General features: G+C 41.5%; 1 protein-coding gene across 4 annotated transcripts in view; it reads left to right on the top strand.

Moving 5' to 3' along the window:
- Nucleotides 1-26766, top strand: part of Shisa6 (shisa family member 6) — a 294361-nt gene that overhangs the window by 259351 nt on the left and 8244 nt on the right. The window lies entirely within an intron of this gene.

Consider the following 26766-nt stretch of genomic DNA (forward strand, 5'->3'; position numbering starts at 1 on the left):
AAGAGCCTCCTTCAGAGACTACAGTGGGTGATGGAATTACTTGAGGCAGCATGAGGGCTTTTCACCACAGGACACTAAATACTCTAAAGCCTCCTACCACTGTATCACCATGTTACCAGGAGAACCCTTAGCAGATGTTCCAAATGACCACTAAGACTTCATTTAACCCTTGACTTGCCAGCTAGAAGAATTTCCTATCTTAAGGTGGGCTTCTTAAGAGTCTGAGCCTGAGAGGTGAGACTCTGGCAAGTGAGTGACCTGGTTCTCATAGGAAGGGAATGAGAGAATAAAGGGTGGGCTGGGTGTGGAAAGCTAAGCGGGTGTGGCAGAGCCACAGAGGGCCTTGCTTCTACATAAAGTCCTACAGAGGACCCTGGAGCAGAGCATAAGTAAAAGGTGCCAAGCCACACAGACATAGCAGTCCCCACCCTCAATGCTTCCGTAGCCAGGCGCCTTAGATTTTGATCAGGACACCTTTCTCCAGGCTGAACAAGAGGGGCTTGTAGTCCTTCCCTATCTTGCACAAGACCAGCACACTTTAAGTTTTTGAAGATAGGAATACAGGATTGGATACAGGAAGTTAACTGTGAGTTAAGTGAGGATGGAGAGAATCAGAGGGAGACAGAAAGATAAACTGACAAAGCAGATATGGTCAGGAGACAATGGGCTTGAGGAAAAGAGGACATAGGAAAGCTACCATCTGTGTCTTCCACCTTTCCCTCGGTAAGGAGGTCTCGGGAGGTAAGCCTCTTTCCCACCAATTTCCTCCTGATGCAGAGACTTCTGCTCTGGCTGGAGATAGAACCCTCCCCCTTTCTCACAGCCCCATATAATCTTTAGGAGCCTCTGTTTGAACGTCCATCCAAAACAAAGTACCAACTGACTGAGGGCAGTGAAGTCACGGATTCTCCCCAGAACAGACTGGAGGAAGAACTTTTCTGTAAGTGCTATGGCATCATCCTAGTCATTAACGTTGAAATTGCTTATAAACACCACCACTTCTGCAGTATTCCACACTCATCACAGGGAGTCATTCTATACACTGAAGGCTGGCATGTCGTCAAGCACTGGGCTGTCTCAAAGGTGAAGCCTCTGCTCTCCTGGAAGACCGTGGTCATGGGACGTCTCTCCTGACGAAGCATTGGTATCAGATGCCAAGATGACTTCTTATAACAATACATCAGAGTCCAATTCCACAGTGTAGACCTTTGGTGGAAAACACTAGATTTCAATTCCCATTCTGCTGAGCACCCATCAAGGACTCCTTGACAACTCACCTCCTTCACTCAGCCTCCTTCAGCCCTGCTGAGCTCATTGTCAGGGACAGAACTGAGATTAGATTTCAAATGAACATAGCAGCCCCTGATTGCAACAAGGCACAGAATCAGCAATGTGCTAAATCCAACATGGTGATGTCTCCTTGTACCTTCAAAGAGAGACAAATGATTTAGAAAGGGAGGCTGAGGAAGGCTGCTGTCCCTAGCCATGGATGGTCTCAGCAAGAATGCTAACAGCATCTTGGTGTCATGTTCCTCCAAACCTTCAGACATGTTGGTAGATTCCATGTGCTAACACTTGTTATGACCAACGGTCACATAGCTTCAATACTCTCTAGAATAGGAATCATGTCAAAATTTGTCATGAGATTTGAAGTCTTTGGGGTTGGGAAAGCAGTTACCAGGGGTAGGAGTCTAGAAGCCAGAATGAGGACTGGCTGGGAGCAAGTGGAAACAATTCTCCATGTCATGAGTCTGTGGATCACAAGATTGCTCGTGTTTAGGGAACTGTCCAGGAAAGCAGAAGGCTGCCCCTGGAGCCACAGTCAAGCACAATAACTTCTCTCTGTACTTTCCACTCTCTAGCACTGGCCTGCACCCCACCAAGGCCACCTTTCCTGTACACAGTTCACTGCCTCAGGGGCTTTAGCATGGAGCTGTATGGAAGCTCAGTATTCCATGGAGAAGGTACAAAGTTCCAAATCGGCCTGTGGCTTGCCTTTGAAGTCTTCTCCTGTAATTTGTAGAGAGAAGTTTAACTCAGCTCTAGGCTTGCATTTCCTGCAGGCCACTGCTCAGCCGCTGCACTGTCAGCTTTAACTAGACCCACCCTTCACCTTTCAATACACTGCTGTGCCCTGGAAGGTCTTGTATACTTCTTCTGTTTGCTTGCTTGCTGTATTATATCTATCTGTCTATCTATCTATCTATCTATCTATCTATCTATCTATCTATCTATCTATCTATCTATCTTTCTTTCTTTCTATCTATCTATCTATCTTTCTATCTATCTTTCTATCTTTCTATCTTTCTATCTATCTATCTATCTTTCTTTCTATCTATCTTTCTATCTTTCTTTCTATCTATCTATCTTTCTATATATCTTTCTATCTATCTATCTATCTATCTATCTATCTATCTATCTTGATATATAATGTCACTTTGTCACCCACGCTAATCTTAGTCTGCCACCCAGGCCATTTTGGAACTCCTGATCCTCCCAGTACTGGGATATGCACATCAGGCTTGATGCCAATTTATCAAGGCATTTCTCCCAAGCCTATGAGGGGGGCCCTTCCTAAATGAATTCTTGTTAATTCTCCTGTCTTATGTGTGTATCAAGAAGGACAGGGTTGGAGGTCCCTGTTTCGATCATACATTTGGGATGGTGGTGGTGGTGATGGTATGCACACAGACTTTATTTCCAAATTTCCTAGTGCCGGGTACCATGCCAGGGTTCATTAATTATGTGCATCGGCATGTGCCAGAGTTTCTTTTTAAACCTCACTTCCTTTTGTGCAGAGCAGATACATGGACTGCTTGAGGACTGTTAGGCACAATGTCTAGAAGCATGCTGGGCATATAGTGACATTAACTGTTACTGTTATAGACGGTGACACTGGTGAGAAAAAGATGGGTTCTTAATTGAATCGGTCGAAAAAGAAAAAAAATCTAATTCAGAGTCGTGCTGAACTTTTTACTTGTGGGGCAGGAAATGCACACACACACACACACACACACACACACACTGCAATTTGCACTGGCTCATTTCACTTGAAATTTATGATTACAGATCTCAAATTGGGGTTTTGATGCTCTTGGGAATACTGCCACTTTCCTCTGACCAGTTGACATTCCTACTCTAACACAGTTTCTACCACATGGCACAGTAGGCTCACCTGGGGAGCTGCCCTCTGTTTTATATTGGCAAATGATAGTTTGTGCAGTACAAAGTGATGCTGAGTTCTTTCTTAATATGATGTGAAATGATTAAATCAAGCTAATTAACATATCCATCACCCCAAATGCTTGATTGTTTTTGCGATGAGACTATTTGAGATTTCCTCTCTTGGTGATTTTGGAATACACAGTACTCAGTTGTCAGCTATATTCACCATGCTATGTAATCAATTTAAAAAAGAAGCAGCATTATTGTTCCTTTCTAAGGATCTGCATGCTTTAACTCCTGCTCCAGGTCTGAGTTAGCCCCTTCCTATTCCTTACACTGTGTGTTCAACGTTTTTCAGATGTCACACAGAGGGAACGCAGTATTCATCTTCCCCTCCTTCTCAACCCATGTAACACATGGCAGTCAAACAGGAGATTTTCAAAATTACAATGCCCAGGCCTCACCCAACGCCAATTAAATCACGATTAAAATCTGGTAGAGGCAGCAGCTGTCAGAATACTATGAACATTCTGCTTTGAGGGATAAAGAACAGCCAAAGCAGAAACCACCCTGTAGATGTAGATGTAGGTGTAGAAGCCTTCTTTCCACACCTCCTCTCTCCTCTTTTCCTCGTCTCCTCTCCTCCATCAACCCAGCTGAGGAACTTGCATCACACATCCGGGAAAATTGAAGTGATTAGATGGACTCTTCCTTTACCCCTGCCAAAGCTATCAAAGGACCCTTTTCTCCCGCCATGCCACCTTCCTCTCTTCTGCAGAGCCAGTAACTGTCCCCTGCCCTGCATCATTGTTTCTCCCTGTAGCTGTTCTGCTCTCTACTCAGTGTCTTTCTATCTTTTCCCCTTGCAGCCATTACTAAGAACATACAGCCCTGGGACCAAGACTGAAGCCAAGAATGTACATTGCCTCTAGCTCTTGCTAGGAAGAGCTGCTGGCCTGGGCTCCAAGAATCACTGTAGCACTTTTCACAGTAGCCAGAGTGAAAGCGAATGTTGTCCGTGGGTGCATCAAGGGGGGGAAAGAAGTGTGATACAGTCTTGCAAGGGGTATAGGACTTGACACATCAAAATCTATGGATGGATGCTCAAGTATTTTTCATTAAAAGGCTCCATGTTTTCACATGTGGATTACCTGTGTAATCCTCTCATAGTCCTAAAATCACCCCTAGGTCACAGAGGATGCCTACAACATTTGTGCTATGCCAGTAGTGCCTTGTGGCTGGGAAAACAACAACAAGAGTGTGTCTGTTCAGTATAGATGCGAATGTTTTCCAGATATCTTGGTCTATGATTGGATGTAGGTATATGAACTATGAGTGCATAGGGCCATCTATATATTATTTAGTCTTCAAGATAAATGAGATTGTGACATACACATCAATAGGAATGAATCTTTAGGGCTTTTATTAAGATAGAAAAGTCATGAAACAAATATGTGATTCTTATATGATCTATGGTAAAAAAAAAAAATAGCAGTAAGATCTATAGGTTAAAAGTTAGTCAGGATGGAGAGGATATGTGCAGTCAGCCTTTAACAGCCCAGACTCCTAGAGTGAGACCACTCTGAAGCTGGAGAGTGGGGATGTCTGGCAGCATCAGAAATGCACATGCTGTCATGGACTGTCAGTCAGTAGCAGTAACAATGCTCATTTTATATCCTGTATTTTACAATTCCAAATTTTAAAAATAATATTAAGCATTGTAAACACTAGCTTCCCTACTTGAACCTCTCCTTCATTTCTCAGCCCACAAGCTATCTGGATCCTGCTTCCACTATTCTAGTAACCTTCCAGGCCAAGGTCACCTTGACACATACACTTAAAACCCAGCAAACTGCTCCTTTCTCTTCCTCCCATAATCCCCCCCACTGAAACCTGTTGCCGATTCTTCCAGTATTCTTGCCCCCACCCTCCAGTTTCCATTACTCCACACATTCCTATCTCTAGCTCTTTCCACCCCATTGCACCTGGTCCACGGGTTAGATATTGGTTCTTTGAGCATCCAAGTCCTTTCATTTCTCTCAGACCTCTCTGCTTCTCTCACCCTGTGCCGCAGTGTCCTCACACAGAGCAACTCATCAGCTCTCACAGTTTTAATGCAATCCACACTTTCACGACTCATGAAGCTGCATCTCTAGCCCTGGTCTTTTTCTCTGAAATTTTTCTATCTATTTGACCTCACCATTTGGGTGTTTCAAAAAGCATCTCACATTTAATGTGTTCCAAATGCAACCTCTGACTTTATATTTCAGCCCCAGACCATGCATCCAGCATTCTCTCCTATCTGAGCAAAAGTGAGATTGTTCAACTGCTCAGATAGTATGCCTTCTACCTATCAGTTCCTTATAACACACATTAAAATAATTTTAAGCACTGTAAACACTAGCTTCCCTGCTTGAACCTCTCCTTCATTTCTCAGCCCACAAGCTATGTGGATCCTGCTTCCCCTATTCTAGTAACCTTCCAGGCTTACTAGAATAAGTAACATAAGAACATAAGAAACATATTTATAGTTTCATGTCCTCCTCACCTTTGATATATCCTTTATACATATGCATTGCCTTCACTCTTGAATGATGCTTTCAAGATGCCTTGAATCTGCCTCCTTGTGCTCTTTCTACCTTGTTGGTGCATTAGCATCTTCCTTCTGCTGTTGCCATGGTCTCCTTACTGGCCCAGAATCCTACGTGTTTCTCCTTCTTCTCCGCCTTGCCCTTAACTACAATAGCACTCTACCTCCATAGGTCATTCAATGTTACTTCTGAACTCATGCTTAGTTTTGCTCCGTCCCCAACTCTGCAAATGTAGGGCACACACACACACACACACACTTCCACTTTTTTCTTCCTCAACCTATGTCCATGTTGCTAAGTTGGGTGATCATTCTCAAGATCTCTTTATGGTGTCACTTCTCCAAGAATTCATCCTACATCACTGAGAAGACACTACATTCTGTTATCATCCAGTCCTCATGTCTGACATTGACTTAGCCTTTACCACTAAAGCAATTCTTCATGTGTTTGTTAAAAACTTATTATTACCTGTGTCTTCCTATAAACTTTGGATGCAGTGCATACCTGGTGAACATCTCTTTGGCTCAGTAATGTATTTCTAGAAACTTTCTGACAGTGTCTGGGACATAGTACCCTCAATAAATCTTTGTTTGACAGATTGAGGTAATGTCACCATGAAACACAATGCCTTTGACTTAAAATGTGTGTTTATATTGAGATTTAGAAAAATGGTCATGTTCTAGCAACTTATAATGCCCAATTTCCAACATTTTGTTAACTAATAAAAATTAAAGTAAATAATATCAAGATTCATTAACCCATGGATTTTATTTGTCTTCTGAAAGGGTTTGAGGCTAATATTTAATGTTTATATAATACTTAAAGCAAGAAGATTTTATAAGAATGAATAAAAATTTGTCATCATTTAACATAATGCATAGTCTCAATTTATCTTCACTTTTAGCATCTTTTGGACTTGGGACTTTCAATCAACTTGACTTCAATTATGCTTCTAGGATCACTTCCAGTTGCTGGGTAAATGTTTTAGAGACTCTTTCTTGCAATTGCTGCCTATCTTACATGGCTATTGCTGCAACAATACACTATAAAAGGCAAGCTAGGGAAGACAGGGTTTATTTGGCTTATACTTCTACATCATAGTCCATCATTGAAGGAAGTTAGGACAGGATTTCAAACAGGGCCGGAACCTGGAGGCAGGAGCTGATGCAGAGAATATGGAGTGGTGATGCTTACTCTCTTGCTTCCCCTGGCTTGCTCAGCCTGCTTTCTTATGAAACCAGGACCACCAGCCCAGGGATGGTCACACCCACAATAGGCTTGCCTTCCCAGATCATTTGCTAATTAAGAATATGCCCTACAGGCTGCCCTATCACCCCATCTTACAGAAATATTTCTTAATCGAGGTTCCATCCTCTCTGATGACTTCAGCTTTCATCAAGTTGACATACAAATACCCAGCACACTGCCGTTAATTACCAGCTATGCAGTGACTAACTGGACATCAGCTCTGCTCTCTCTATTCTTAATGAGACAATCCGTGTTGCAAATATATGGAAGTTTTATATTGGGAATTAAAAAAAAAAAAAGAAAACTTCTAATTGGCATTTCTCATGACATTATATTTTCAGAATACATTCTTATTGTGTGCTATTGGTCCCTGGTCCAGTGATGCATTTCCAAGCAGGATTTCTTTATACTGTTCTGGGTGCCTTAATACTTACATGGAGGCTTCCAGAAAAATCCTCTACTACGTACAGTTTCCAGATAAGCCTTGAGCTCACAGGCAGCCTCAGGGTTGCTGTCTTCAGAGCTTTTCTCCCAAAGCAACTTGTATGCTTTGCTTGAAACATAATTTTTTTAAAGATTAAAAAAAATCACTCAAGCCCAATTTCCTGGCAGGCGTCTCATCTGCAGACTTAGCTGAACACTCTGTAAGCCCTAAAAAGCCCCATCGCTGTGTTTTCTAGGAACCACCAGCAAAGCCTGTCAGCAATCAAATGAGGAGCTTGTGACAGGCATATTCTTGAACTGAGCAAGGAAGTTGCTCAAGTCTCCAACTCAAAAGAAACAAAAGAGAGAAAAGCCCACTCTGCCTGCTGGAGTTCTCTACTGCTGCTCAAGGTTGCAGCTTCTCTTGTTTGTATTCTGAGCAATTTATTCTTCCTGGTGTCTGTGGGTGGAGTAGACTCTGCAAAGGAAATCTGCCAAAACGCTGGAAAGTGTGCTTGAATGAAAACAGCTGAAGTATCACTGCAGACACAGGCAGGTGCCGCTCTCAAGAGTCAGAGAGGAGTGTGCTTGATAGAGAAGAAACTCCCATTGGCCCAAACGTTGGGAGAGAGGTCAAGCTTGTCACTTGTGTTGTCAGGGGAATTTGGCATCAAGCTTGAATGAGTCTGGATATCCATGGTAGCTAATTTAAGTGTTCCTGTGTTGGTACATGTGTGTGTGTGTGTGTGTGTGTGTGTGTGTGTGTGTGTGTGTGTGTGTGTGTGCTTTGGAAATAGCTTGTTTTGTGTTCTTTTCTAACGTGCTTGGATTTAACCTCCTTTATGACTGCTTCTCTCCTGGGTAGTGTTATAAGGAGCTATGATCTTAACAGTGTTGGAAATAATGTGCATTTGAATCCTAAAACAAGTAATACTTCTGGAAAGAATTCACATCCACTTGAGAACCTAGAGAATCCTGGAAAGAATGCTGCTCTAGTCTGATGGTAGACCTGCATCTAACTTATACCTGCAGACTGTCCACCAATAGTATTGTTTCACACCTGTTCCCCACAAGTCCTGAGGAAGAACCAACACATCACACTTGTACTGAACAAAGCAGGGCCAAAGCCATCTTATCCCACAAGGTTTTACAGCATGTTTTTGTCACATGCCTATACCTCACCAACTTTCTAGATTGTGTTGACACATCACAGCATCCTTAAAAATGAATGGTTCATAGAATGAATAAGGGATTTGTGTGGGATTTTACTCATGCTTGATGAAACTATCAAGGTAACTCCCATGAAATCTATCACTTTCTCAAAAGTGCTTCAGAAGACAGAAGATATTTGCTAATAAGCAAGATGATGATTTATTCATTGGGGGAACATGCCTAAGAAAGGAATATTTCTGAAACTGGGAATGGGAAAAGGGTTGTCATTTTGGAAAGCAAGGCCCATTTCCACCTGCATTAGGCAGACAGGAGTGAACCTGAAGTCCTTAGTAAGATCAGGTAGTCTGAGAAGAGCCACCATGCAGAATGGCCTGTACACAGCGATATGGTCAAACCACTTCCTTAAGAGCTGCACCCTGTCTTGCTCTCCTTTGGTTTGTTGGGATTAAGCTGCATGTGTGTGTATGTGTGTGTGTGTGTGTGTGTGTGTGTGTGTGTGTGTATGGAACCACTACTGAATTCTAAGGACTCCAAGATAAAACGGCATCATAGGACTTATGTAGGATTTCTTCTTCTTTGCATATGCTAGGTATTGAACCTGGGTCCCTGAGTGTGTTAAATACAATGTCAGCACTGAGCTACATATTTAATCCATGATATCTTCCTATACTCAGAGACAAACATACTTTTGGTATCACTCGAGCCCATAGGCTCAGACAGACATTTTCACCAGCTCCCAGCATGATGAAGCATTGAAATTCCCTGTGTCCATCTGTACCAGGCTTCTATCTAGAACCACTATAACCAGGGTCTGGGTATCCATGAGAACTCTATGCCCTGAACTAAACCATTCTGTCAGGCACCATTGCCAAGACTATCCATGAGCCTCCATTGTTTGCAAATACATATTTGTCTCATTGTTGCTTTTTTTTCCCTTAAGATAATGAACTATTAGTATTCTCTGAGCACAGAGAGTAACTTCCAACATTTGGATCATATCTTTAGATACTTTTATAGCATTTTTCAAACTAGGCACTTATATCAATTATAACAAGGTTATGATATGATGACATATAAACTCTATTATTAAAATATTATGCCTAAGGTCAGGTGGGGTGTGGCTCTGTGATACAGTACTTCCATAGCATGCCTGGGAATTTGTACTTTATTCCTAGTACCACAGAGATAAGGATTAATGGAAAACTAAAAGATTTAACTAAATGGAGGAAGATATCATGTGTTTGAATAGAGACTCTCAGTTATTTCCAAATTAATTAACAAATACAGTTTCAAACAAAAATCCTGAATTGGTTCATATGACAAAAATGATATCTGAAATTAAACACACATCCACAAGAATGAATGGCCAAAGCACACATCTAAAACTACAGGCAGATGTTTGTGCTTCTACACATTCAGATATTCAAAGGCTGTGTACATTTTTATGAGTAGACCATTGGAAATGGAAGTGCACACAGATAGACCAGGCAGCATGCAATTCAAGAGGGAATTTTCATCCACAGGGAAAGCATCACAGCATAGACACTGGGTGGAAATTAATGTTCACTTAATAATAAAAAACTGGCTTGTCTTTTTGTGTGTGTGTGTGCAGTGTGGGCACCCACAGGACAGCAGGGAGGGCATTCAGAGGTGTATCAGCTGGTGTTCAAAACCCACAGAGATGCCTTTGGGCAGCAAGCCCTGATGACAGACAGCAGCCGCATGAGGCAGGCTTCAGCAGACCTCACTCAAAGCACTTTTGTATTCAACTGTGGCTTACTTCATTAGCTGGTCCTGGTCACCATGCTCCCTTCCTACAGCTGCTCTTCTGCAACCCACATGGTCTCTCCCTGGCCCGGGTGAGCAGAACTATAATCTGAGAGCCCCTACCCCAGGCTGAGACAGGAGGGTCTCAAGGTCAAAGTCAGCCTGCACTACACACAGTGAGTCTCTGCATGGAATAATAATAACCTCAAAATTGGTGAGTGGCTTTGGACATGGCTAGCTGAGAGTTCTCCCTGTGTACTCCTCTGCCTGGACAGCCTTTCCTACTTGCTCTTTGGGGTACTGAGCTGCCAAATTATGGCATCTTTCACAATGGCTCATGATTCAGTGTGGAATGAAGACAGGCTCATACAAAATAAAGAAAAGGCTGAATTCCAATCAGTATTAAGCCATTCCGCTTTAAATTCCTATCTCATGACATAGAACAAATAGATTCCATAATAAAAGCACAGAAAAACAATGTGTGCCTTCCTGAGAATGGGATGGTCTCTCTGAGCAGACCCTAACCTAGGTCCAGAGACAGTACTTAGAAATTGCTTTTTGTGCTGAGGCATGGCTCACTAGAGCAGTGCTCACTCTGCCCATATGAGACCTGAGTATTATCCCAACACTACAGAAAAATAAAAAATTTGCACATCACAAATTAATAAATGACCAAAGAGGCAAAATATTGACCACACTTGAATGTATAGTATTTGCAAGGTCAGACCAAGGTGGTGGGGAGTAACTGTTGGAGAGCAAGAGCCAGTGTCTGTTATATGTCAAACTCTTTAAAATGATAAAAATAAGATAATTGCCCCAATAGGTGTATGTGTGTGCTAAAGAAAGTATTGAGGTAGGGGAATACCAGTACAGGAAAGTGGGAAAGGGTTGATTGGGGAACAGGGGGAGGGAAGAGGGCTTATGGGACTTCTGGGGAGGGAGGGATCCAGGAAAGGGGAAATCATTTGAAATGTAAATAAAGAATATATCTAATAAAAAAGAAAGTATTGAGTATATTAAACATATTCAAACATAGATAAACCCTTCCCCTACCAAACACAGGTAAAATAGAAAGACAAATGTTCATGTTAGTGATTGGTGATATACAATAAGAACTGGATACCCACAAATGTCCTTCAAGTTGGTAAAAACAACCCCTCAAAAAAAAAAGACCTAATGTTGCTCAGGGTAGAGGGAACCGTCATCAAATTTCCATTCAGAATAGGAAAAGTTATCCATCCGCACAGCAATTCTGTCAAGAACGCTATCCGAAACCTTTATAACTTAGAGGTGCAGAATCTAGAGATTTTTCTCTAGGGAAAACAACAATGGTCCTCCTGCAAAGTATTGCTTTATAACACATTGCAATAGAAGCAATGTAAATATCTAACACAAGGAGCTACTTTAAAGAACACACTGCTGCAAGGACTATGCTGTGCTCACGTTGCTGAAGGCTAAGCTGCCATTTACGCTCCCACAAGTGTATCTGACTAACCTTCAAAATAGTCACTTTATTTTGTTATCAGGAAATAATTGGCTCCACATTATTCCATTTTTATGGACAAAATGAACAATCACCATTTATTTGTTTGTTTGCTTGCTCAGCTTTGCTTTCCAGTGTTTCAACAATTGCATGTGTTAATTATATAGCTTTTAAGATTAAAGCCTGTAGCAACTAGAATTGTTTTTCAGAGACCAGCGATCCTCAGCTGTTGCTGGAAGCTGACAGTGGGGCACAGATGCAGAAGGTTCTCACCACTTCCCCCTGCTTTGTCACAGCAGAAGGAATGTCCCAGGGTCCCATGCTAGAGCATTCTACCGGTGTCATTGACGTGTCTGTTGCCAAGGCTGACCATTAATTTAAGATGCCCTTCTTTGTGCACAGCTTTCTCTGTCCATGGGGTGGGAGGCAGAAAGCAGGGAGTGAATTTTTCACCAATGCAAGGATATTTCACGGTGAAGGAGCGGAGCTCTGTGATGCTTGTAGACAGTTCTCAGTCTGACAAGTGAAGGTGGAATTGGACAGCAAGCGGGGAACTGAGTAATTGCTCCTTCTTCTCACTGACAATATCAACTGATGTTTGGTATTTTATTATGGTATTCATATGGGCACGGTTCCCAGGAGACCAATAAAGTCTTTCCAGTTGTCTTCAAACCTGATTTGAATAGAATGTGACCATGACAAGATCAAGTGAAGCACTGGCAAACAGAAACAATGCTTATGTGGTTAGTGTGGGTGACGTGGGTGTCTGCAGTGGGACCCTCTGCAGCACCAGCCAAGCCACTCCTAGCCCTGTGCCCTGAGCCAGTGGCTGTGTTTAGCATTGGTCTTTTTCTCTGCCATGAGGATGATTATCAGTTTCTCTTTTGGAGTTGCTGTAATAGTTCAAGTAATGTCTATAAAAACTTTAGACCACATAATTTACCATGTTATTTGGTCTTTTTACACTGATAACATTAACACCCATAGTGATTTTGTATACAGAATTAGTGCCATGGACAATGAGTAAGATTTGAGGCTTTATTATCCAGAATGTAGACTATAATTAATAACAATTCTAGTCCATTCATGCTTCAAAATTAAAGGTATGCACCACTACCACCCATTTTTTTTCTAAAAGCACAGGGTGCTCTTTGCATGTTGTTTGTTTTGTTTTGATTTTTGGAGAAAAGGTTTCTCTGGGTAGCCTTGGCTGTCCTGAACTCACTCTGTATAGGTTGATCAGGCTCTTTTGAACGTAGAGACACTACCTGCCACTTCCTCCGAAGTGCTGGGATTAACGGTGTATGTCACCACTTCTTGGCATGTTTCAAAATTAATGATGAGATTCTTAATATTCCAACTAGAGAAAAGTAGTTTAGTATATAAAAAGAATGATTGTCTAAATTAGCCTAATTTAATCACCTCACAATATAAACACATATCAATACATTGCTCTGCGCTGAAAAATATCACATGCAGTCATTATTTTTAATACCTAAAGTATGACTTAAAATAAACAATGCTTGGTGAAATCCAAGACGAAGAAATATGAAGGAGTTAGAAAATAGGAGAAATAAGAAGAGAATCCCATAAGCAGATGGATGGCAAGGCAGTGACATAGAAGAGGAAATTTGATCTGCTACTGAGGACATGGAAGGGAATAGAGTTTGCGGTGATGTGTATTAGGAGTTGTCCAGCATCAGCTGGGAGGTAGGAACTGGGATAAAAGTGGGGCAAGCTTTAGAGGAGACTGGAAGTTGAAGCTTCCCCAGCAGCAGAGCCAATCACACACACACACAAACTCATACACTCAAACACACATAAACACTCACACACATACACACTCACATACACTCACACACAACACATATACATACTCTCACACAGACACACACATACACATACTCTCACAAACATACCCACAAAATTATATACACAACTCTTTTATATTGCCTCAGTTAATTTATTAACATTTTCCTTGATAATTCTCACTGCATCAAAAATTTTCAAACCATACTCTCTATAATTCCATGTATATATATTTATTAATCCACCTAAAATATTTATTGACAATGTGGGTTGTGTCTAATGCATCCTCACATCTGCCCAGTTGCCCCATATAACAGCCTGATTTATCCATCCAATAGATGCTAAGGAAGTGAAAACATTATGTCAGAATTAGGAAACCCAGATTGAACCTTCAATCACTTGTCATGATTAAGAGACAAGCACCTGCATGTGCACAATTATAACATGGTGTGGAAAGTGGTAACCACCCCTGGAAATACATGGAGTATAGGTAATTCACATTAAGGGGTAATCCTCTGCAGGGGAAGGGACTGAGGAAGGCTATAAGGGAAGAGGTGGTGGTTTGGCTAGCCTTGAAAATTCACAAAAAGAATTGAGTGAATAATCAGTGGAGAAAAAGGCATCCTAGGAAGAAAAGGTCATGGCTGAGATCTGAAGGAGCTCTAAAAAGACCATTAAGGATGTGTTAGAGTTATTGTAAGAAAGAAGGAAGAGAGGGAGGAAGGCAGGTAAAGTGGAGGCAGAGTCCCCCAATATGCTCATCCACCTTCCAGTGATCATAACTCATTGGAAGCAGTGCTTTGTATGTGGGTCCCAGAAAAGGAGGACTCTGTGCTTAACTCCTGGTCTTATATACCTGTATCAGTCAGGGTTCTCTAGAGTTATGGAACTTACAGAATGAATCCATGTATAAAAAGGAAATTTATTGGAATAACTTACTGGCTGCAGTCTAACTCACCCAACAATGGTCAGCTGTGGATGGAAAGTTCAGTAATTTAGCAGTTGCTCAGTCCCATGAGGCTGGTTCAGCTAGTCTTCTGTAGGCTCCAGTGTGCTGGCAAGTAAGTGCAAGCAGGTAAAGAATGAACCCTTCCTTCTTCTATTGTCCTTATGTAGGCCTCCAGCAGAAGGTATGGCCCAGACTAAAGGTGTGCCTCTCAATCCAAATTAAAGGTGCGTCATCCCACCTCAAGATCTGTATCAAAAGCCTCAAGATCCAGATCAGAGGTGTGTTGTCTTCTTGCCTCATGATCTGAGTCACAGGTGCTCCCTCCATTTCTGGATTGTAGTTCAATCCAGATATAGTCAAGTTGACAACCAAGAATAGCCACCATGATACCTGACCACACTCAATATAAAACATGGCCAGATTCCATCCGGTTGCATGATCCAAATGAAGGAACAGAAAGAGTGCCAGAAAGCTAGAAGTGCCCATCCAAAGGAAGCTGCAGCGATAAGGGATCACTGCACTACTCTCAGCTGAGCCAGGCAACCTATGCAGGTGTTTGGGTTGTACAGAGAAATAAGGCATATTTCTTTCCTTCACATGTCAACCATTTTTTTTTTTTTTTTTGCTAATTGGCAAATCTAGATCTCTAAGAAATTCCATCCATATCAACAGGAAAGTCTACATGTGTGTGTATACATATGAATACATACACACATACACATATATGCACACACACATATATATATACATATATATTCTAGAAAAATTTTTATATAATATGGAGTGCAAGATTAACATACTGGAGACTTAAGAAGGAAGTAATCTTGTATTTTGCTTTAGCCTCTTCTTCTCTGTCCTTCAGCAATTTTGTGCCATCTCCAAACTGGGAATGACCTCACAGTTTGTTGTGAAGTTTGTAGATTATGAAGTGTCTGGCACATCAAGTAGTAGCTGATACAAAGAGAAGACAAGGAGACTAGAGCTAGGCCCTATGGTTAGGAGTCCTGTCTGCTCTTCCAGGGAGCTGGGGTTTAATTTCTAGCACCCAGATGGCAATTAACAGTGCTCTGTAAGTCCAGTCTCATGTGATCCAGTGGCTTCTTCTGGCTTCTACAGGCACTGCACACATGTGGGCCACAGACGTATATGCAGGCAAAGTATCCATACATGAAATTCCCCCAAGCAATTTTAAAAGAGAATATGATAGATTATGGTGAATAAGTTAGATATGTCTAAAAGGCTCCACTCAGCAGCTGGCTGAAACAGATGCAGAGACCCTCAGACAAACATTGGATGGACCATGGGACATCTTGTGGAAGAGCTGGGGGAAGAATTATGGGACCCAAAGGGGGTAGGAATTCCCCAAGAAGACCAATAGAGTCAACCTGAACACTTAGGGGCTTCCAGAGACTGAACCACCAACCAAAGAACATACACGGGCTGGACCTAGCCATCCCACCCCCACACGTATTCAGCAGATGTGCAGCTTGGTCTTCATGGTGGTCCCCCAAGGACTGAAGCAGGAGTTGTACATAAATTTCTTGCCTGCCCTGTGGACTCCCCTCCCCCCCCCATCTGAGCTGCCTTGTCTGGCCTCGGTGGGAGAGGATATGGCTAGTCCTGTGGAGACTTGACTTGCCAGGGTGGGGGAATAACAGGGAAGGCTCTCCCTTTTCAGGAGAAAGGGATAGGGGAGGGACTATGTGAAAGGGGATCAGGAGGAAGGGGACAGCAGTGAAAATTATATAATTTGTGATGTAAAGCAAATAAATAAATAAATGAAAAAAGACTGGTGATTGATAGGCAGGCAGGCAGGCAGACAGACAGACAATCTTTGTTAAATCACAACAAAACTGTACTGATCCTGGAATAGTAATGCATGTAGATTCTTAAACCAGCTGTCATACTTAGAACTTTCTCCCCTTAATATAATGTGTATAATAAGCATGAAAATCAAGCATGGCTGTAAATACCAGATATTTTATTTCCTCTAGGGAAATATCATTGTGTATCAGATACACTAATATTACAGGGTAGATTCAGGTCCTGTGATGGCCATCTTTGTGCCAGGATATTTCTGGGGCTTTCCAGAGTGTTATATATCCTTGAAATGTCAGGTGACATTGTCTGTCCCAGTTATTTTTCTTTGAGTTATACTTTGATATACTGAGTGACTCTGTGTTAAGCGGCCTAGACTAGAGATTTGGAGGCTGGATGGTGAAGTGCCCAGGTGAGGGTACAGGAATCTGAGATTTGCAAATGAATTCCACAACAAGCCCACTTCTGGGAGAGTGGCATAGACCTTAGGCATCGGTAGGGAGCCTGTTGCAGCTCTGAGCTTGGCACAGAGAGAGAGATCAAGCCTCAAGTACCCTCTCACATATCCACCTCATCCCTCCTGAGGCTCCCACCTGATCCCACTTCCAGGAAATTCCCAGACTTTTTAAGTTTGTCTTTCATGAGCAAGATTTAAACAGCTCAAGTGGACACACTTGGGCTTGCCTCAGTGCCAGGAAGAAGATTAGCTCCCTGGAGCTGAGCAGAGGATGCTAAATGATCCTTTTGTGGTGATTACAATAACCAGGAGCTGAACCAACTGGCTCTGCATCTCAAAGGATACAGAGGAGCCCTGCTGCTAAGGGAAGGGACCACAGCAGGTGGCAGGCAACCTTTCCAAGGAAACCCAAAGTTTGCCTTTTAAAGTGAATCTGATAGAAAAAACACATTGCTTCCCCATGTGGACATGGCAACCCATGCAATATTATCTTTTCCAGGAAGAATTAAAAATCAAAATGCTTGCCAAAATAGGAAAGCTAAACAAGCCTACTCGGGAGGGGCTCACAGGCTAGATCCTCAGGGGTGAGATTCGAGAAACTCTGTATGAGAACCTATGTAGTAAGGAGGGATGGAGGTTGGATGAGAACATCAAATCAGTGAGCTTGTGATGTCATTGGCAGCCCACCTGTCCTTGGAGGAGTCCCACATGATGCCAACCCTTACAGCTTGCCTCTCATGATATAATACCAAGATGAGAAATGCTTGTGCTGGACTGTGTTAAAATAGCAACCCATCCTCAATCACTGCCAAGTGTATGTTATACTAAATGTGGGAAGAGGTATACCCTGGTATACATAAAGCATTATAACCTATAAAAACTGGTCCAGACAAGTTCCCACTTTGGTGCTTAAGGGAAAGAGCTGGTAGCAAGCAGGGGAAATCACCATTTTTTTTCTGCCTCCAGAGTTGATGTGTTTACTCATTATATCATTAAAAAATCTGCACAAGGACCTTAAAGAGCCTAGGAGGGCTAAGATACAATATTACAGATTTAATTCATCTCATCCATGTAAGTGTTCAGTGTAATAATTGTTGGAGAGATGAGACTTAGACAGAGAAGTATTTAATCACCTTCGATAAAGTGAACAAGTAAGACGGTAGAATAACCATGCATCCAACTCTATGCACAGTGGTGACTCAGTATCCCCTTCCAGAAAACCGAGAAGCACCACTGCCCGGGAGGATCTGAGCAAAAGTGAAGGTTTGTTTTCAAACATGGCAAGAGTTGAAAGGAAAAGGCTCTCACGGGTAGAAGGCATTTCAGAGGTAACAGACAGAGGCAGGGCAGAGGGAGACCCAGCCCCCTGGAGCCCCTGGAATGCTGGGGGAGAGGACATGCGCCAGGACCATGGGTGCTAGCTGCTTGCCTTAGTGGATCAGAATAGTCTTTTCCTAACAATGCTTCATTACGCTTCCTTGGCTTTAAGCAACTAAACTTCAACCTCTTGGGAGTTCGTTGCATTCAAAGACTCAAGGCCAGATTGGCAGTCTGAGAAATGATGCCAGAACTGAGAAAGGCTGTTCTAGCAGGCATGCAAGCAGGCCCTAAAGGCACTGGACCTGGAAGAAAAAGGAGATTAGAAAGTTGTCATGGCAATTCTAGAGTGTGGTGTTAGGACCCAGACTCCATGAGTACTATATTTTGCCCTATATTCTTGGATCTCATTGATAAAGCTGCAACTTATAATTTGCATTATCTGTATCCTTCCCCCAATTTTCTGTGACTCACTGAGGAGGAATCCCACCTGTTATACCTATGACTGAGTTACCATTAAGGGTATCTGACCTCCCACCACCACCCAAAACACCAAAGTACCTTCTTCGTTCAAGTGTTGGAATTGCATGATGACCCACCACGCTGTCAGCTTCAACCTCTCTCCTACCATTTTCTACTCTAAACATTAAACGAACAAGCAAATAAGTGCTTGTACATATATATGTACATAGTGTGTTTCACAGAGAAAATCGGTCACTTCCCTTAGTATGGTATATAAATCAGTACCAGTGATGGAGCATTGGCTGCTGAGGTGAGAATGGAAATTCTGTTTCTTAGTGGCCTATTCCCTCTGTCAGGGGTCCATCTGCTGTTGGTGGGCAGAAGGTTCCTTGCTCTGCTCCCTGCTTCCTTCACGGAGTCCTGAAGCTGAAGTGGAGGTTGTTTTTCTACTTTATGGCCCCATCAGTGTATCAATCAATGAGGCCTGGCCACTAATTAATTGTTATGCTATCCTGTTCCATCCATCAGGAAGACTGGTGGCCCCAACTGGGCACTGTGCCAAGACTCAGGAACTGACTAAAGCAAGGAAAGGAGGGGAACTGGGAGAGTGAAGGAGCACAGATGAGATCAGTTGATATGTCTGGGGAAGGACAGAATACCAAAGTTAACAGACTGTCTACACCGCCCCAACAAGAAGAGCTCCTTGCAAAATCTGGGACCTATCATCTTGCCTGTCCTATGTACACCAAGAATTCTGCTTTTCTATAGTATGTACAAGAGCTTACTTCCCACATATTTCAGACTGTCACCCTAGATTCCACCAGAAGTTCTTGGGGCACACTAAAGTAGCATTTGTCTATGTGAAAATGTCAGGCCCAGGATAGAAAGGTTTTCTGACTGATTCTCTATTCTTAATCAATGGATGCCCTGTCTACCCACTGGCTCCAAATACCAACCTTTCTGGATCATTGGATGGGCAGTCTTGTACCATAGCTTTTGGGTGAGAATAATGAATAGACACTCTCTGAGAAGTATGGAAGAGTGTCAGAGAGTGAAGTTGGAATACTTAAACCCCACAGTACTTCCCTGTACATTTATGGGTACGCAGTGGTGTCCCTCTAAGGTCAGAGGTCACTAAGCAAACTCTTGCCATACTGTGAACTCCAGGATGGATAGCTCCTCACAAGTTCCAGAGTATTGATCCATCCTTCTGGACTTCCTGCTCACATCCTTGAATATAGCCCATACATTGAAGTTACCCCAGCATACCCAAATGGATACATATGTTCTTCCTACATGGACCCTGATCCATGGAAAGCTATCAAAAAGAGGGAATTTGTGGCTGAGTTTCTTGAGCGTTTTCAACAAGTATTTATCCAAGAAAAGGACCTACAGTCACTACATTGCCTCGCCTACAGTCATTACATGCCTCACCTACAGTTACTGCATGTCTCTGGAACTCTTTTCTTACCTAAGAAGTCAATAGCTTTAAACCAACATCTTGGCAATTGAAATGTTTCTTCCAATGAACTCAGATAAAATCAAAGCTCAAAGGGCTAATGGAAATAAAGCAGCACTGAGTGTGGAAGGGGGTTGGGAGGAACAATGGGTTCACAGAATCCTGAAGACATGACCCTTTGAACAGTGGCCTGTGGAACCCATTTAAGAAACCTACATAGCTTGCTCTTGGCATCTGGAATGCATGGTTCTCAAGGTGCCACTCAAAGACTGTTTGACATGAGCACGAGTGGGTCTTCTTCACAGGGTAGCTAGTGTCTCCTCTTGTAACAGGTCCAGGGAGTCACTAACCTTGCACTTATGACATGGCAGGTAAGGACCATGGAAGATAAATCAGATTTAGTTGGCCAGTAATGTCCTTGTTGTCAGAGTAAAGGCACTGAAACCTATTGTGCCATCCTGTAACATATATTCCAAACTGGTGGACTCTTCAATATTCCAACTATTCAAATAGAGTAGACCTTCTGATCTATGTCAACGTAGATCATTGTCTTCCTATACATATGCTCAGTGATTTTACTAATATTGAAAGTTTTGAAAATATCTTTAAGTTGCTCAGGGGAGAAGCACACAGCCACAACTGCTTCACCTCCCTCAAGTATCTCTTTGATGGACCACCAATGCCTCCGGGCTATTATGGAGCTGGAGGATGATGGAAATTTTCTAGAACATAGGCACAGCTGTCTATGAATCGATGAGAAGAATGGCAAATCTTTTCCTGCAATGCATTAAGAAACAAGTGTACACAATTACAACAGCCATTCTATTTCTCCAGACATTAACTGTGATGGGTAAGTCCAGTTATGAATATAGTTGGATTAGGACATGCCTAGAGAACTGGTAAAGTACTGATAAGCATGTCGGGGGTGATGTTTTCAGAGGGGACCAGCAAATTGGAGTGGGTGAACTAAATGGAACAGATTTCATGTTGGTGGTCCCTATCCAAATGGCTGAAAAGAACAGACACAGAAAACAAACCTCTCTCTTCCTCGAGAAGGGGCTCTTGTTTCTCTGCTGTTTTGGACCTTAAGTATGCTAACTGTCTGGCCTCTGGACTCCAGAAAGAACAGCAGCAATTCCCTCATGACCCTTACCACCTCAGGTTCTCAGACTCCTGACCTTGAACTATGCTAATGGCTATCATGGTTCTGGGTCAGTCATCTTGGAATGAAGTCTTGCTTCCAGAATTCCAGGGCCTCCAGCCTGCAGACAGCTTATCTTGGGACCTCTCAGATACTGTGGTTATGAGAGTCAATACTCTCTTATATGACTTATATATAAGAAACGATTGGTCTTGTCTCCCTGGAGATCTTTTAATAAAACACATTGGCCAAAAAAAAGTATAAGCCAATAATTTGTGAAACTTGTATCTTTTGAAAACAGCTGAAGTTCTGGTGGGCACAGGGCGCACTTAGTAGCTGTAGTCAGTCCTGTCTTGGGCTCATTACTCTCTCCTCAGTCAGCACAGGAGTACAATCAATGTTAGGTAGAATGTGAATACTGGCCTCCGTGGTACTGTAGTCTAAAGAGACTCACTGGCTACTGCTTGTTCCTCTCAACAGAGAAGAGCAGCTATACTCTTACTCGTTGTCTTCTCTTCCTAAAGCAATGGTGGTAGCCAGGGTCCACTGTCCACTGATAAGACCTATTCTTTTTGGTGTCAGAAAGAACTTGGGATGTAGTTCAAGAGTAGAGCACTAGGCTACTAAACAGGGGACTTGAGGTTCAATCCTTGGCATTGAAAACAACCAGCAAAAAGCAAAACCAAAATAAGTGAGGACATGCTCCTTGTCAAAGCAGCCAAGGTCCCTGAACTTTGAGTGGCAGAGATAAGTACAGGATCATGTTACAAAATTATAGCAGTCGGAGACAGGATACTTGGTCAAATGGACCACTGTTAGTTATCAGGGCAAACCACAAGGCACTAAGGTGTGTGTGTGTGTGTGTGTCTGTGTGTGTGTGTGTGTGTATACAAGTGTGCATGCACACATGTGCATGTGTGTATGCACATTCATATGCTCAAGAGACAAGCTTAAAACAACATGATAGAGAAAGGTTAGCTATAACAGATTAGGCAAAGTTTGTCAAGCTAATGCAAATAAAAGGGAAGTAGGAATACCAATATAAATATCAAATCAAGTGAGCTTACAGGGCAAAGGAAGCACCAAACAGGACAGAGAGTGATGTTGAATGGGGGTAAAGGAGATGCAACATAACACAGATGTGCCATCCTGAGCATTCCATACTTCACAGTGGAGCTCCACCATGCAGAAACTCAACTCTGTTAAGAATCCAGAGAGGAAATGACAGGGATGTAGGAATTGTGGGAGACCTTACCACACCTTCCTCAGTCTTTGACAGATTAAGTAGGTGAAGAATGAATTAGGGTATAGAGGGACGGAATAATACATTTCATGTGTATGACTTAATAGATAGATGTCAAGTTTCTACTGTATGAAACGTAAATACACCTTGTCTCTAACTGCCTGTAAAGCATTTGTGAGAACTGATTTTACAGTAGCCCACAAAGGAAATCCCAGTAAGTTCCAAAGAGTACAATTTGGACAGGCTCTGTTCTCTGACCACCACGATAAAAAACAACAAAATTAATGGCAAGAGTTCAAACCAGCAACCCCAAACACTTTGAAATTTAACAGCACTCTACTAAATAACTCTTGGGTCAATGAGAAAGTAAGGCTGCAATTACCTATCATTTAGGTCCCAGCAACAGGAAGAACACTGTGTGCTGACACTGATGGGACAGTGCCAGAGATAAATTCAGTGCTGAAGACCTGAGATTATTAACAGAAGAGACAGAGATAAATGGACTGAAGAGTCAAGCCCAGAAATTAGAAAACAATAAACCAAACCAAAGACAGTGAAGAAACAGGAATAAGGAAATCCCAAAACATTAAATAATAATTTTGAAGGTTGAAAAAACATGTGCTATCAGTGAGATGGGTCTCTCTAAATGAATGACAATATGAATAAATTGCTAAACCAAAAAATTGTGCTAAACCCCCAAAAGAGAAAAGCCCAGAAGATTTTGGGAGGGTCTATACTTTCAAGCTAACAGACTTTAAAATGTCCAATAGCTATTTTATTTTGTTATTATTTTTATGTTATGTGTATGAATAATTTGTCTGCATGTTATCTGTATGAACTGTGTGTGTGTGTGTGTGTGTGTGTGTGTGTGTGTGTGTGTGTGTGTGTGTGCAGTGCCTGCTCGGGCCAAAAGTGTGTGTGTGTGTGTGTGTGTGTGTGTGTGCAGTGCCTGCTCGGGCCAAAAGTGGGTACTGAATCCCCTATAAATATTAGGCAGTTTGAGCTACCATATGGGTATAGAGCTTGGGTCCTCTGCAAGAGTATCAAGTATTTTTAACTGCTAAGATACCTTAGCATTGATATTTTAAAGAAAAATTAAAACTGCAAATTTAATTTAGTGTAAGAAAACTAGAATGAATGAAGAAATTAGTGTGTGAGAATATGAGTACTATACTCTCAAGTATGAGAAGGCAGTACACACACTGGTCAGGATTTAGGGGCTCGTGCCAGCAGCAGACTCAGCTGCTGCTATAGACTCTAAAACAACCTTTTCCAACCTCAGTTGCCTTATTTATAAATTGCAATGACAGTGGTATGAACCTTCTAAAGTTGTCAAGGAAAAAACAAATGTCTAGCACTTTGCTAAAGAAGGACCCCATATCCATGGGCAAACAAAAGACACATGTAGTGATATATACACAACACACACACACACACACACACACACACACACACCAGGTTTTTTACTATTGCACTCCTCCAGACCCTCTAAGTAATATGTCAGACACTAGGTAAGTAATATAGAAGCACAGATAAAGAAACAGCCCATAGATAAAGATTGCACCACTTTACTTTGCAAAAATCATGATTTTAATATAAAACCTTAACAGTGTTAGCACAGAAAATCCAAATTCTTCATGAGCATATGTGTATACATTTATAAGTTAAATATGAGCAAATGAAATCCAGAGTTGTAATAAAATAAAACACCAGAATCTAATAAGGCATGTCCTGGGAGGAGATGAATGTTTCAGCATCAGAAAATCTACCATCTACATTGGCACATTGGGAGGCAATTGACAATGTGTTGACCCAGAAATGTAGTTATTAGCCTAAGGAAATAACACTCAGCCAAAGACTGTAGTCAAGGTTATCTGAGGTAACGTTATTAAATTCTTAAGCAATCCAAATACCCAAACAGCAGAAATTCTCAAATATACTTAGGTTACACTGTGCTTAAACAAATAGACTATGCTTACATGACATATAGAAATAAAGATAAACTAACCTATAGGAAGAAATTTGGTGAAATTATTAAAAGTTTCAATGATTATTTCAAAGTGTAAAAAATGTATTCATGATCTTGTTCATTAAACATAAAAAATTAAAAGAATATGTACAATGAACAGAGGCTGTACATTTTAATATCTGTGTTTATGTAAATGTGTTTGTACTATATACATAAGAATCACATAAATACACAAACTTGTTAATATGAATATTGGGCTGCTTCCTTGCTTTTGCTAATGTAGAAATGATGCAATGTGTAGTTGCCTATGTTTATTATTTTGTGCAAATGTGAAGATGATATTGCCATCATGTTCTGGTTCTTTTAAATCAAATTAATCTGCATGAAAATTCACACATAATTTTCTGTTATAATGTTATTTGTGTGTATGTCTGTGTGTGTGTCTGTGTGTGTGTGTGTGTGTGTGTGAGAGAGAGAGAGAGAGAGAGAGAGAGAGAGAGAGAGAGAGAGAGAGAGAGAGAGAGAGAATATTCACCACTCTTTATAAAGGAAGGGAAATAAGACAGAATAGAACGAAATGTCACAGTGGTTATAGGGCAGTTTTAATTTCCATTTCTGTACTTCATTTGAAATACTATTCCTTAATGCCAGCAGAGAGAATAATGCCAAATGTTATTGCTTTCAGTGAGTCTCAAATAAGGAGCAAAACTCCACACTTATCATACACTTACCTGGTTATGACTTCATCTTTTAAAGAGGCAGTAGAGATTACAGTTAAGGTACCTAGGAAATTTCATGTGGTGTCTATGACGGACTAATAGTATATGTTCATTAAGCACCACTCCCTAATCAAGACCTTTTTAAGGATTAGTCAAGAAAAATGTTGCTTGTGAGAACAAACAAACCTAGAGACATTATGTTAAGTGAAATATGTCAGCCGAGAAAGACATAATACAGCATATTCTCCCTGTGTGTGGATGCCAAAATACTTGATCTCAATATTGAATAGTTTTTTTTTTTCTAGAAGCTGGAAAGTATGTGGGAGAGCAAGACAAGAGAGAAGCTGGTTAAGTTCTAGGGTTTTACATCATAGGTTTGGGGTTAGCAAAAGCTGTTTGTAATGCCTAGTCTATATTCAATGACTGACAAAGAGATAAGCTTAAAGCTTTCAAACATAAAACAATGGGATGGCATGTTAGTGGTAATGGGCATTACCCTGGTTTGGCCAACTCATGTTGTATATGTATCTTTAAATAGTATGTTGTACACCCAACTAAGTGCAATTTTTAAAATCACAGAAAGAATTTAAAAAGAAAAAAATTATCCTAGTTTACCATGGGTCATGGAGTATAACTGGCCACCAGAAATGATTTCCTAGATGCCAAGCATCTCGCACCTTTTCCTGCTGTCACTGGGACTCTAAGATGGAAGATTCAAAATGTTACCACTAACTACCATTTTTTTAAAAAAAAATCTTTTAAAATCTTGCCAATTGTTTTAAAATGGGAGAACAAACCAAATAAGGAAAGAAAGAACAAAAGTTGGCCCTGCCCCCTGTCCTCTCCCCTTCTGACAAGGATTTTCATTAGGTGTTCTAGGCTGGCCTCAAATCTTCTTCCTACCTCGGCCTCCTGAATTCTGAGATCACAGAACCTCCCCATAACACAGTTTCTCTCTTCCCTTTCTCACCTCCCTGTCTCAACTCTCCTCCTCCACACTCATATTCACCTCTTTCCTCTCTTTTTATCCACCCCCCCTTTCTCTACAATATGAAGTAGAATTTTCTCTTATTGCTTAAAACCAGGTCTAAGGCAGAATGGATACAACAATGGAGTCAAGCCCCATCCTTGACTGGATGTTCTGCTGGCTGATTTGAAGGATCAAGTTTTAATAAAGGAAACAAGCCATCACTCATCCATTCTAGAATTGTATGTTTGGAGGAAAGAGAATAATTTGTCATAGAAATGGTGAAAGAGAAACCTTGATTTAGAAAAAAATGACTTGTGACTGGATTCAGGAGATTATTGTGGAAAAAGACTTTATGTTTCATTGGCTACAGGGGATGAAAGCAGAGAACTGCCAAGATGACTAATGTTTGAAATTCCAAGCTCTTGGGGCATCAGTGTCATGGGCCATAGCTTGAGAACTGGAGGAAAATGGCAGTCATTTTGTAAAGGGCATGGATTTTAAGGGTATGAAAGGGGTCCATATGTGGTTTAAAATCTAACATTCAGGCTACATGTGATTTGGAAGAGATTAGGCAATAAGTGAAGTTATGAATCAGTGCCCAAC

Source organism: Apodemus sylvaticus, chromosome 10 (genome assembly GCF_947179515.1).
Source record: "Apodemus sylvaticus chromosome 10, mApoSyl1.1, whole genome shotgun sequence".
Classification (NCBI taxonomy): domain Eukaryota; kingdom Metazoa; phylum Chordata; class Mammalia; order Rodentia; family Muridae; genus Apodemus; species Apodemus sylvaticus.